Source organism: Ovis canadensis, chromosome 3, assembly GCF_042477335.2.
Source record: "Ovis canadensis isolate MfBH-ARS-UI-01 breed Bighorn chromosome 3, ARS-UI_OviCan_v2, whole genome shotgun sequence".
NCBI classification, from domain to species: domain Eukaryota; kingdom Metazoa; phylum Chordata; class Mammalia; order Artiodactyla; family Bovidae; genus Ovis; species Ovis canadensis.
In genome coordinates this window covers 125,129,837-125,141,903 of record NC_091247.1, presented here as the reverse complement: position 1 = coordinate 125,141,903, position 12,067 = coordinate 125,129,837, and positions in this window count along the sequence as shown.

The following is a 12,067-nucleotide window of genomic DNA, read 5'->3' as shown; positions in this document are numbered from 1 at the left end:
GCGACTTTACCTTCAATTTTCACTTTAATGCATTGGAGAAGGAAATGGCAACCCACTCCAGTGTTCTTGCCTGGAGAATCCCAGGGACGGGGGAGCCTGGTGGGCTGTCATCTATGGGGTCGCAAAGAGCTGGACACGACTGAAGCGACTTAGCAACAGCAATACAATACATAAGCTATTTTATAACATTGCATCCTTGCTAACCAAGTAGTTTACAGAGGATCTGAACTGACACTAGCTCCTCCCTGGAGCACATGCCCTAGATAAATAGCCTGAAGAGTCACAAATAAATGTAAGTTCAGCTCTCGGCGGGGGATAGGTATGGCAAGACATTCCTACTGGAAGCCCCTAGCTGCTCTGGTGTCTCTGTTTGGAGGAAGAGAGACAAAGAGCCTTCTAGAACCAGAGGGAGGGAAAGATGGCGGAGGAATAGGACGGGAAGATCACGTTCTCCCTCACAAATTCCTCAAAAGAACATTTCAACGCCGAGCAAACTCCACAAAACAACTTCTGTAGGCTGGCAGAGGACATCAGGCAACCAGAAAAGCAGACCATTCTCTTCAAAACAGGTAGGAAAAAATATAAAAGATGAAAAAGGAGACAAAGGAGGTGGGGAGGGAGCTCCGTCCCGGGAAGGGAAGCCCGTCCCAGGAAGGGAATTTTAAGAAGAGAGGTTTCCAAACACCAGGAAACACTCTCCCTGCCGAGTCTGTGGCGAGCCTTGGAAACACAGAGGGCAACATAACAGGAAGGAAAAATAGATAAATAATTAAAACCAAGAGATTACAAGCCCACCAGTAACTCCCCCAGCGGAAAAGCAGCACAGACGCCTGCATCCGCCATTGGGAAGTGGGGGCGGGGCAGGGACGCGCGGGAGGCGCGGGCTGCAGCGCTTTGTAAGAATCGGGCAGGAATGCCCCACCCGCAACCAGAACGATCTAACCTGGGCTAGCAAACCAGACTGTGGGATAGCTACCACGCGAAAAGCTCGAACATAAGACACCGCCAGGACTGAGCACAGAACAAAGGACGGAGCGGAAAAAGCCGGCTGCAGACCATTCCCCGCCGGGGACAGGCAGCCAGAGCCGTAAGGACTGGAAAGGGGCAATTGCAGACCCGGAGAGACTTTACTTACCTAACTGCAAGCAGGCTCCTTTGCTAAGACTTCTGGGGGTGCTGGACAGTCACAGTCTGCTTCACGGGGTGCGCCAGCGGTCCACCCAGAAAGCTGAGCAGCAGCGGCGGAAAAGGTGACAAGCCCCGGCGATTGCGCTCGCCAAACTCCTGAGCTACTCGGACCTGGGAAGGGCACAAAGCGCAGTCCCAGCCGCATTTGTGCCTCTGAGGGCTGCCTGAGGGCCGAACCTGAGCGGCTTGGACCGGGGAAGTGCACGCAGCCTAGGGCCGGCCCCAGACGGTTCCCGGCTGAGCATCGTAGAGCCGGAGCGGTTTGTGCGCTGCGAGAAAGGACAGGTCAAGCGGGGCAGAGATACTGTGTACACACGACAGTGCTATTTGTTTGCAGCATCCCCCCTCCCCACAGCGCGACTGAACTAGTGAGCCTAAAAACCAGCAAACAGAAGAAGTTAAACAGAGGAAACCACCTTGGAAGTGAGCCCACACGGCCCATAACATCAGAGAAGAGCCAGATATATTTTTAATTTTTTAATATTTTTAAAATCATTCTTTTTTTTTTTTGCCTTTTGCTTTTTTTTTTCTTTTTTTTCCGAGCTTTTTTTTAATTGTTAAGTCTTCTATTTCTCCTCTAATTTTTATTTCTATAACCTAGTATTACTATTTTTTTTAAAAAAAAAACTTTTTTTTTTTTTTAAGGCAAACACCATATATACTCTTTGGATGGTTGTTGGTGTTTTGGTTTTTTTTGTTTGTTTGTTTGTTTGTTTTTTAATAATTCTTTTTTTTTCTTTCTTCCTTTTTCCTTCTGCTTTTCTTTAATATTGTATCTTTGAAAATCCAACCTCTACTCCAGATTTTTAATCTTTGTTGTCAATTTTGTACATTTAAAAACCCAAACTTCACTACCCAAGTTTACCTGAGAGTGAGATTACTGGCTTGTCCACTCTCTCCTCCTCTGGCCTCTCCTTTTTCTCCACCAGGTGGCCTCTGTCTCTTTTCTCCCCCATCTCTTCTCTATCCAACTCTGTGAATCTCTGTGTGTTCCAGACGGTAGAGAACACCTAAGGAACTGGTTACTGGCAGGATTTGTCTCTCTCCTACTCATTCCTCTCTCTTATCCTCCTGGTCACCTCTGTCTACTTCCTCCCTCTCCTCTTCCCCGTATAACTCTGTAAATACCTCTGAGCAGTCCAGACTATAGAGAGCACATAAGGAAGAGACTACTGGCTAGCTTGCTCTCTCCTCTCTTGATCTCACCGCATCTCATTCCAGTTACCTCTAACTACCCCCTCCATCTTCTCTTCTCCTTGTAACTCAGTGAACCTCTCTGAGTGTCCCTCAAGGTGGAGAAACTTTTCATCTTTAACCTAGATGTTTTATCATCGGTGCTGTATAGATGGAGAAGTCTAGAGGCTACTGTAAAAATAAAACTGAAAACCAGAAGCAGGAAGCTTAAACCCAAAGCCTGAAAACATTAGAGAACTCTTGAATTCAGGGAACATTAAGCAATAGGAGCTCATCAAATGCCTTCATACCTACACTGAAACCAAGCTCCACCCAAGGGCCAACAAGTTCCAAAACAAGACATACCACGCAAATTCTCCAGCAACACAGGAACACTCCCCTGAGCCTCAATATACAGGCAGCTCAAAATTATCCCAAAACCTTTGATGTCTCATAACCCATTACTGGTCACTCCACTGCACTCCAGAGAGAAGAAACCCAGCTCCACCCACCAAAACTCCAACACAAGCCTCCCTAACCAGGAAACCTTGACAAGCCACTGATAGAACCCCACCCAAAGTGAGGAAGCTCCATAATAAAGAGAACTCCACAAATTATCAGAATATAAAAAGGCCACCCCAAACGCAGCAATATAACCAAGATGAAGAGACAGAGGAATACTCAGCAGGTAAAGGAACAGGAGAGTTGCCCACCAAACCAAACAAAAGAGGAAGAAGTAGGGAATCTACCGGAGAAGGAATTCCGAATATTGATAGTGAAAATGATCCAAAATCTTGAAATCAAAATGGAAACACAGATAAATAGCCTAGAGACAAGGATTGAGAAGATGCAAGAAAGGTTTAACAAGGACCTAGAAGAAATAAAAAAGAGTCAAAATATAATGAATAACACAATAAATGAGATCAGAAACACTCTGGAGGCAACAAATAGTAGAATAACGGAGGCAGAAGATAGGATTAGTGAAATAGAAGATAGAATGGTAGAAATAAATGAATCAGAGAGGAAACAAGAAAAACGAATTAAAAGAAACGAGGACAATCTCAGAGACCTCCAGGACAATATGAAACGCTCCAACATTCGAATTATAGGAGTCCCAGAAGAAGAAGACAGAAAGAAAGATCATGAGAAAATCCTTGAGGAGATAATAGTTGAAAACTTCCCTAAAATGGGGAAGGAAATAATCACCCAAGTCCAAGAAACACAGAGAGTCCCAAATAGGATAAACCCAAGGCGAAACACCCCAAGACACATATTAATCAAATTAACAAAGATCAAACACAAAGAACAAATATTAAAAGCAGCAAGGGAAAAACAACAAATAACACACAAGGGGATTCCCATAAGGATAACAGCTGATCTGTCAATAGAAACTCTTCAGGCCAGGAGGGAATGGCAAGACATACTTAAAGTGATGAAAGACAATAACCTACAGCCCAGATTACTGTACCCAGCAAGGATCTCATTCAAATACGAAGGAGAAATCAAAAGCTTTACAGACAAGCAAAAGCTGAGAGAATTCAGCACCACCAAACCAGCTCTCCAACAAATTCTAAAGGATATCCTCTAGACAGGAAACACGAAAAGGGTGTATAAACCCGAACCCAAAACAATAAAGTAAATGGCAACGGGATCATACTTATCAATAATTACCTTAAACGTAAATGGGTTGAACGCCCCAACCAAAAGACAAAGACTGGCCGAATGGATACAAAAACAAGACCCCTCTATATGCTGCTTACAAGAGACCCACCTCAAAACAAGGGACACATACAGACTGAAAGTGAAGGGCTGGAAAAAGATATACCACGCGAATAGAGACCAAAAGAAAGCAGGAGTGGCAATACTCATATCCGATAAAATAGACTTTAAAACAAAGGCTGTGAAAAGAGACAAAGAAGGCCACTACATAATGATCATAGGAACAATCCAAGAAGAAGATATAACAATTATAAATATATATGCACCCAATATAGGAGCACCGCAATATGTAAGACAAATGCTAACAAGTATGAAAGGGGAAATCAACAATAACACAATAATAGTGGGAGACTTTAATACCCCACTCACACCTATGGACAGATCAACTAAACAGAAAATTAACAAAGAAACGCAAACTTTAAATGATACATTAGATCAGTTAGACCTAATTGATATCTATAGGACATTTCACCCCAAAACAACGAATTTCACCTTTTTTTCAAGTGCTCATGGAACCTTCTCCAGGATAGACCACATCCTGGGCCATAAATCTAAACTTGATAAATTCAAAAAAATTGAAATCATTCCAAGCATCTTTTCTGACCATAATGCATTAAGATTAGATCTCAATTACAGGAGAAAAACTATTAAAAATTCCAACATATGGAGGTTGAACAACACACTTCTGAATAACCAACAAATCACAGAAGAAATCAAAAAAGAAATCAAAATATGCATAGAAACTAATGAAAATGAAAACACAACAACCCAAAACCTGTGGGACACTATAAAAGCAGTGCTAAGAGGAAAGTTCATAGCAATACAGGCATACCTCAAGAAACAAGAAAAAAGTCAAATAAACAACCTAACTCTACAAATAAAGCAACTAGAAAAGGAAGAGTTGGAGAACCCCAGAGTTAGTAGAAGGAAAGAAATCTTAAAAATTAGGGCAGAAATAAATGCAAAAGAAACAAAAGAGACCATAGCAAAAATCAACAAAGCCAAAAGCTGGTTCTTTGAAAGGATAAATAAAATTGACAAACCATTAGCCAGACTCATCAAGAAGCAAAGAGAGAAAAATCAAATCAATAAAATTAGAAATGAAAATGGAGAGATCACAACAGACAACACAGAAATACAAAGGATCATAAGAGACTACTATCAGCAGTTGTATGCCAATAAAATGGACAACATGGAAGAAATGGACAAATTCTTAGAAAAGTACAATTTTCCAAAACTGAACCAGGAAGAAATAGAAAATCTTAACAGACCCATCACAAGCACGGAAATTGATACTGTAATCAGAAATCTTCCAGCAAACAAAAGCCCAGGTCCAGATGGCTTCACAGCTGAATTCTACCAAAAATTTCGAGAAGAGCTAACACCTATCCTCCTCAAACTCTTCCAGAAAATTGCAGAGGAAGGTAAACTTCCAAACTCATTCTATGAGGCCACCATCACCCTAATACCAAAACCTGACAAAGATGTCACAAAAAAAGAAAACTACAGGCCAATATCTCTGATGAACATAGATGCAAAAATCCTCAACAAAATTCTAGCAATCAGAATCCAACAACACATTAAAAAGATCATACACCATGACCAAGTGGGCTTTATCCCAGGGATGCAAGGATTCTTCAATATCCGCAAATCAATCAATGTAATTCACCACATTAACAAATTGAAAAATAAAAACCATATGATTATCTCAATAGATGCAGAGAAGGCCTTTGACAAAATTCAACATCCATTTATGATAAAAACTCTCCAGAAAGCAGGAATAGAAGGAACATACCTCAACATAATAAAAGCTATCTATGACAAACCCACAGCAAACATTATCCTCAATGGTGAAAAATTGAAAGCATTTCCCCTAAAGTCAGGAACAAGACAAGGGTGTCCACTTTCACCGCTACTATTCAACATAGTTCTGGAAGTTTTGGCCACAGCAATCAGAGCAGAAAAAGAAATAAAAGGAATCCAAATTGGAAAAGAAGAAGTAAAACTCTCACTGTTTGCAGATGACATGATCCTCTACATGGAAAACCCTAAAGACTCCACCAGAAAATTACTAGAGCTCATCAATGAATATAGTAAAGTTGCAGGATATAAAATCAACACACAGAAATCCCTTGCATTCCTATACACGAATAATGAGAAAGTAGAAAAATAAATTAAGGAAACAATTCCATTCACCATTGCAACAAAAAGAATAAAATACTTAGGAATATATCTACCTAAAGAAACTAAAGACCTATATATAGAAAACTATAAAACACTGATGAAAGAAATCAAAGAGGACACTAATAGATGGAGAAATATACCATGTTCATGGATTGGAAGAATCAATATAGTGAAAATGAGTATACTACCCAAAGCAATTTACAAATTCAATGCAATCCCTATCAAGCTACCAGCCACATTTTTCACAGAACTAGAACAAATAATTTCAAGATTTGTATGGAAATACAAAAAACCTCGAATAGCCAAAGCAATCTTGAGAAAGAAGAATGGAACTGGAGGAATCAACTTGCCTGACTTCAGGCTCTACTACAAAGCCACAGTCATCAAGACAGTATGGTACTGGCACAAAGACAGACATATAGATCAATGGAACAAAATAGAAAGCCCAGAGATAAATCCACACACATATGGACACCTTATCTTTGACAAAGGAGGCAAGAATATACAGTGGAGTAAAGACAATCTCTTTAACAAGTGGTGCTGGGAAAACTGGTCAACCACTTGTAAAAGAATGAAACTAGATCACTTTCTAACACCGCACACAAAAATAAACTCAAAATGGATTAAAGATCTAAATGTAAGATCAGAAACTATAAAACTCCTAGAGGAGAACATAGGCAAAACACTCTCAGACATAAATCACAGCAGGATCCTCTATGATCCACCTCCCAGAATGCTGGAAATAAAAGCAAAAATAAACAAATGGGATCTAATTAAAATTAAAAGCTTCTGCACAACAAAGGAAAATATAAGCAAGGTGAAAAGACAGCCTTCTGAATGGGAGAAAATAATAGCTAATGAAGCAACTGACAAACAACTAATCTCAAAAATATACAAGCAACTTCTGCAGCTCAATTCCAGAAAAATAAACGACCCTATCAAAAAATGGGCCAAAGAACTAAATAGACATTTCTCCAAAGAAGACACACGGATGGCTAACAAACACATGAAAAGATGCTCAACATCACTCATTATTAGAGAAATGCAAATCAAAACCACAATGAGGTACAACTTCACACCAGTCAGATTGGCTGCGATCCAAAAATCTGCAAGCAATAAATGCTGGAGAGGGTGTGGAGAAAAGGGAACCCTCCTACACTGTTGGTGGGAATGCAAACTAGTACAGCCACTATGGAGAACAGTGTGGAGATTCCTTAAAAAATTGCAAATAGAACTACCTTATGACCCAGCAATCCCACTTCTGGGCATACACACCGAGGAAACCAGAATTGAAAGAGACACATGTACCCCAATGTTCATCGCAGCACTGTTTATAATAGCCAGGACATGGAAACAACCTAGATGTCCATCAGCAGATGAATGGATAAGAAAGCTGTGGTACATATACACAATGGAGTATTACTCAGCGGTTAAAAAGAATTCATTTGAATCAGTTCTGATGAGATGGATGAAACTGGAGCCGATTATACAGAGTGAAGTAAGCCAGAAAGAAAAACACCAATACAGTATACTAACACATATATATGGAATTTAGGAAGATGGCAATGACGACTCTGTATGCAAGACAGGGAAAGAGACACAGATGTGTATAACAGACTTTTGGACTCAGAGGGAGAGGGAGAGGGTGGGATGATTTGGGAGAATGGCATTCTAACATGTATACTATCATGTAAGAATTGAATTGCCAGTCTATGTCTGACGCAGGATGCAGCATGCTTGGGGCTGGTGCATGGGGATGACCCAGAAAGATGTTATGGGGAGGGAGGTGGGAGGGGGGTTCATGTTTGGGAATGCATGTAAGAATTAAAGATTTTAAAATGTAAAAAATAAAAAACTAAAAATAAAAAAAATAAAAAATAAAAAAAAAAAATGTTAGTTCATAATACAACTCCTCTAATGGCCCTTGTGACAAATGGTTTCTCCACTTTGCAGAGTCTTTCCTTATTGTGCTTCTTAGATAAAATACTCAAGAAGCCTATCAAGTTCCTACTCTTTTTGGTTTCAACTGATTTATCTGGACTTACGATAAGAAGCCCAAAATTCTCCAGCCATGGACTTTATTCAAGGAATACGCCCCATGTCCTGCGATTTCTCTGCTTGCATCCTGCCTTAACCTCCCCATGAGGCCCTTTAAGGTATGTTATGTACCTTCTCCAGGAAGTAAACTTCTCTATCTCAATTCCCTTGTAATCTGCTGTTAAACCAAGGCTCACCATATAGGACTTCAGGGTTCTATCCTAAAAATGATAATTTAACAAGGTCACAAAGGTGTATCACATGCCAAGAAAATGAGCTAAACATCTTATAGACATGAACTAATTTAATGAGTCACAGATAAGAGAAATGATGTCCAGAGAATCTGAATGCCATTTTACACAGCCAGTGAATGGCAGAGCTGAAGCTTCTCTGTTCTAATTTAAAGTTAATTTTAGTGAACCACTTCACAATCCTAGAACTTTCAAAATATAAAATACAGCCATCCTTTGTAACCATGAAGACAACACAAAACATAGATTTGGATACCAAAAAATTAGACTGGAAATAAATTTTAGAAAGAGGATTAACAGGATAAGGTGGGCATTAGTAGCTTTTTTTCTGAAAAAGATGAAATAGTAAATATTGTAGGGTTTGTGAGCCATAAAGTCCCTGTCACAACTATTCAGTTCTGTGGTCATAGCAATAAAGCAGCCAAAGGCAATACATAAATGAATGAGTGTGGCTGTATTTCAATAACATTTTATTTATAAAAGTAGGTAGTAGACCATAGACTGCAGTCCCCTGGACTAAATAACAAAATATTTTTAATCAGAAAAAAATATTGAAAAACTATTGAGGCATTTTACTTCAAGGCCTATATTTCAAAGGAGTAGTACGGAGTATAGAAATGACATAATACAAGGAAAGAATACAAGTGCAAGGCAAATGTGTAAACTGTTGGCTTTACTGAAAATGCCAAAAAACAAAAACTACCCTGAGGCAGGTAATGTATAAGATATTGCAGGGGCTTCCCTGCTGGCTCAGATAGTAAAGAATTGCCTGCAATGCAGGAGACCTGAGTTCGACCCCTGGGTTAGGAAGATCCCCTGGAGAAGGGAATGCAACCCACTCCAGTATTTTGGCCTGGAGAATTCCATGGACAGAGGCAATTGGTGGGCTACAATCCATGGGGCAGCAAAGAGTCAGACATGACTGGGCAACTAACATGTATAAGCTTGATGGAAAGAGATTCTCAGAAACATGTGTTCACTAGTTTACAATCACTGGGAAATCAGAAGTAAACATTGTGTCTCTGCTGCTGCTGCTAAGTTGCCTCAGTCATGTCTGACTCTGTGCGACCCCATAGCCCACCAGGCTCCCCTGTCCCTGGGATTATCCAGGCAAGAACACTGAGTGGGTGGCCATTTCCTTCTCCAATGCATGAAAGTGAAAAGTGAAGCTGTTCAGTCATGCCTGACTCTTTGTGACCCCATGGACTGCAGCCGACCAGGCTCCTCCATCCATGAGATTTTCCAGGCAAGAGTACTGGAGTGGGGTGCCATCACCTTCTCCGACTATGTCTCTATGTATGTATTCATGTAGAATTATTTTACTGTGAAAGAATCATTTAGCATCTAAGATCTTTCTGAAAACTAGTCTCATAAATATTGTTATAAGGAAGAGTCAGTCAGTTCAGTAGCTCAGTCATGTCCGACTCTGTGACACTATGGACTGCAGCAGGCCAAGCCTCCCTGTCCATCACCAACTCCCAGAGCTTACTCAAACTCCTGTCCATCAAGTCGGTGATGTCATCCAACCAACTCATCCTCTGTCATCCCCTTCCTCTCCTGCCTTCAATCTTTTCCAGCATCAGGGTCTTTTCCAAGAAGTCAGTTCTTCGCATCAGGGGCCAAAGTAATGGAGTTCAGCTTCAGTATCAGTCCTTTCAATGAATATTCAGGACTGACCTCCTTTATAATGGACTAGTTGGATCTCCTTGAAGTCCAAGGGATTCTCAAGAGTCTTCTCCAACACCACAGTTCAAAAGCATCAATTCTATGGTGCTCAGCTTTCTTTATAGTCCAACTCTCACATCCACACATGACTACTGGAAAAACCATAGCCTTGACTAGACAGACCTTTGTTGGCAAAGTGATGTCTCTACTTTTTAATATGCTGTCTAGGTTGGTCATAAGTAAGAGTAATTGACCTCAAATGTTAGTGGACATTAAAATCACTTGAAATCTTCATTAAACATGTTGACACAGTATCTCCGAGTCTTGGATAGAGCACCCCAAGTTATTCTCATGGGGATGATCCAGAACCATGCATGAGAAATTCTTAACTAAAGCAAGGGTGCCATGTATGGCATTTATTATACCAAAGAGGAGCTTTGGGGAAGGAGAAAGTAGATTCTGCTGGCCACCAGGGATAGTAAACAATGAGGAATAGATTTGAAAATAACACTCATTACGTTCTAAGATGGGATATGGTTCTCAAGAGAGAGAGTTTTTCTGGGAAGTTTTATGTTTAGGAATTACGAGATTAAGAAACTGCTCTCATCCAGATTGATGGTAAACCAGGGGCCTGATCATTTAGCAATGGTATCTACTGGCCTTCTGAGTTTCTCAATGCGTTCATTTCCTATTGTGTCTATAACAACTTAAAACAAACTTAACTGTTTAAGTGGAAAATTCTGAAAGAGATGGGAATCCCAGACCACCTGACCTGCCTCTTGAGAAACTGTATGCAGGTCAGGAAGCAACAGTTAGAACTGGACTTGGAAAAACAAACTGGTTCCAAATATGAAAAGGAGTACATCAAGGTAGTATACTGTCACCCTGCTTATTTAACTTATATGTAGAGTACATCATGAGAAACATTGGGCTGGAAGAAGCACAAGCTGGAATCAGGATTGCCAGGAGAAATATCAATAACCTCAGATATGCAGATGACACCAGCTTTATGGCAGAAAGCAAAGAAGAACTAAAGAGCCTCTTAATAAAAGTGAAAGAGGAGAGCGAAAAGTTGGCTTACAGCTCAACAGTCAGAAAACGAAAATCATGGCATCTGGTCCCATCACTTCATAGGAAATAGATGGGGGAACAGTGGAAACAATGTCAGACTTTATTTTCTTGGACTCCAAAATCACTACAGATGGTGATTGCAGCCATAAAATTAAAAGACACTTACTCCTTGGAAGAAAAGTTATGAACAACCAGATAGCATATTAAAAAGCAGAGACATTACTTTGCCAACAAAGGTCTCTCTAATCAAGGCTATGGTTTTTCCAGTGGTCATGTATGGATGTGAGAATTGGACTGTGACAAAAGCTGAGCATCGAAGAACTGATGCTTTTGAACTGTGGTGTTGGAGAAGACTCTTGAGAGTCCCTTGGACTGCAAGGAGATCCTACTAGTCCATCCTAAAGGAGATCAGTCCTGGGTGTTTACTGGAAGGACTGATGCTGAAGCTGAAACACCATTACTTTGGCCACCTGATGTGAAGAGCTGACTCATTGGAAAAGACCCTGATGCTGGGAAAGATTGAGGGCAGGAGAAGGGGATGGCAGAAGATGAGATGGTTGGATGGCATCACTGACTCAATGGACATGGGTTTGGGTGGTCTCCGGGAGTTGGTGATGGACAGGGAGGCCTGGCATCCTGTGGTTCATGGGGTTGCAAAGAGTCGGACATGAGTGAGTGACTGAACTGAACTAATGGTTTAAAAATCAAAACAATTTATAGATTTGCAGATCTACAGTACAGTCTGAAAAGGATTTTATTGGACTAGAACCAAGGTTTAG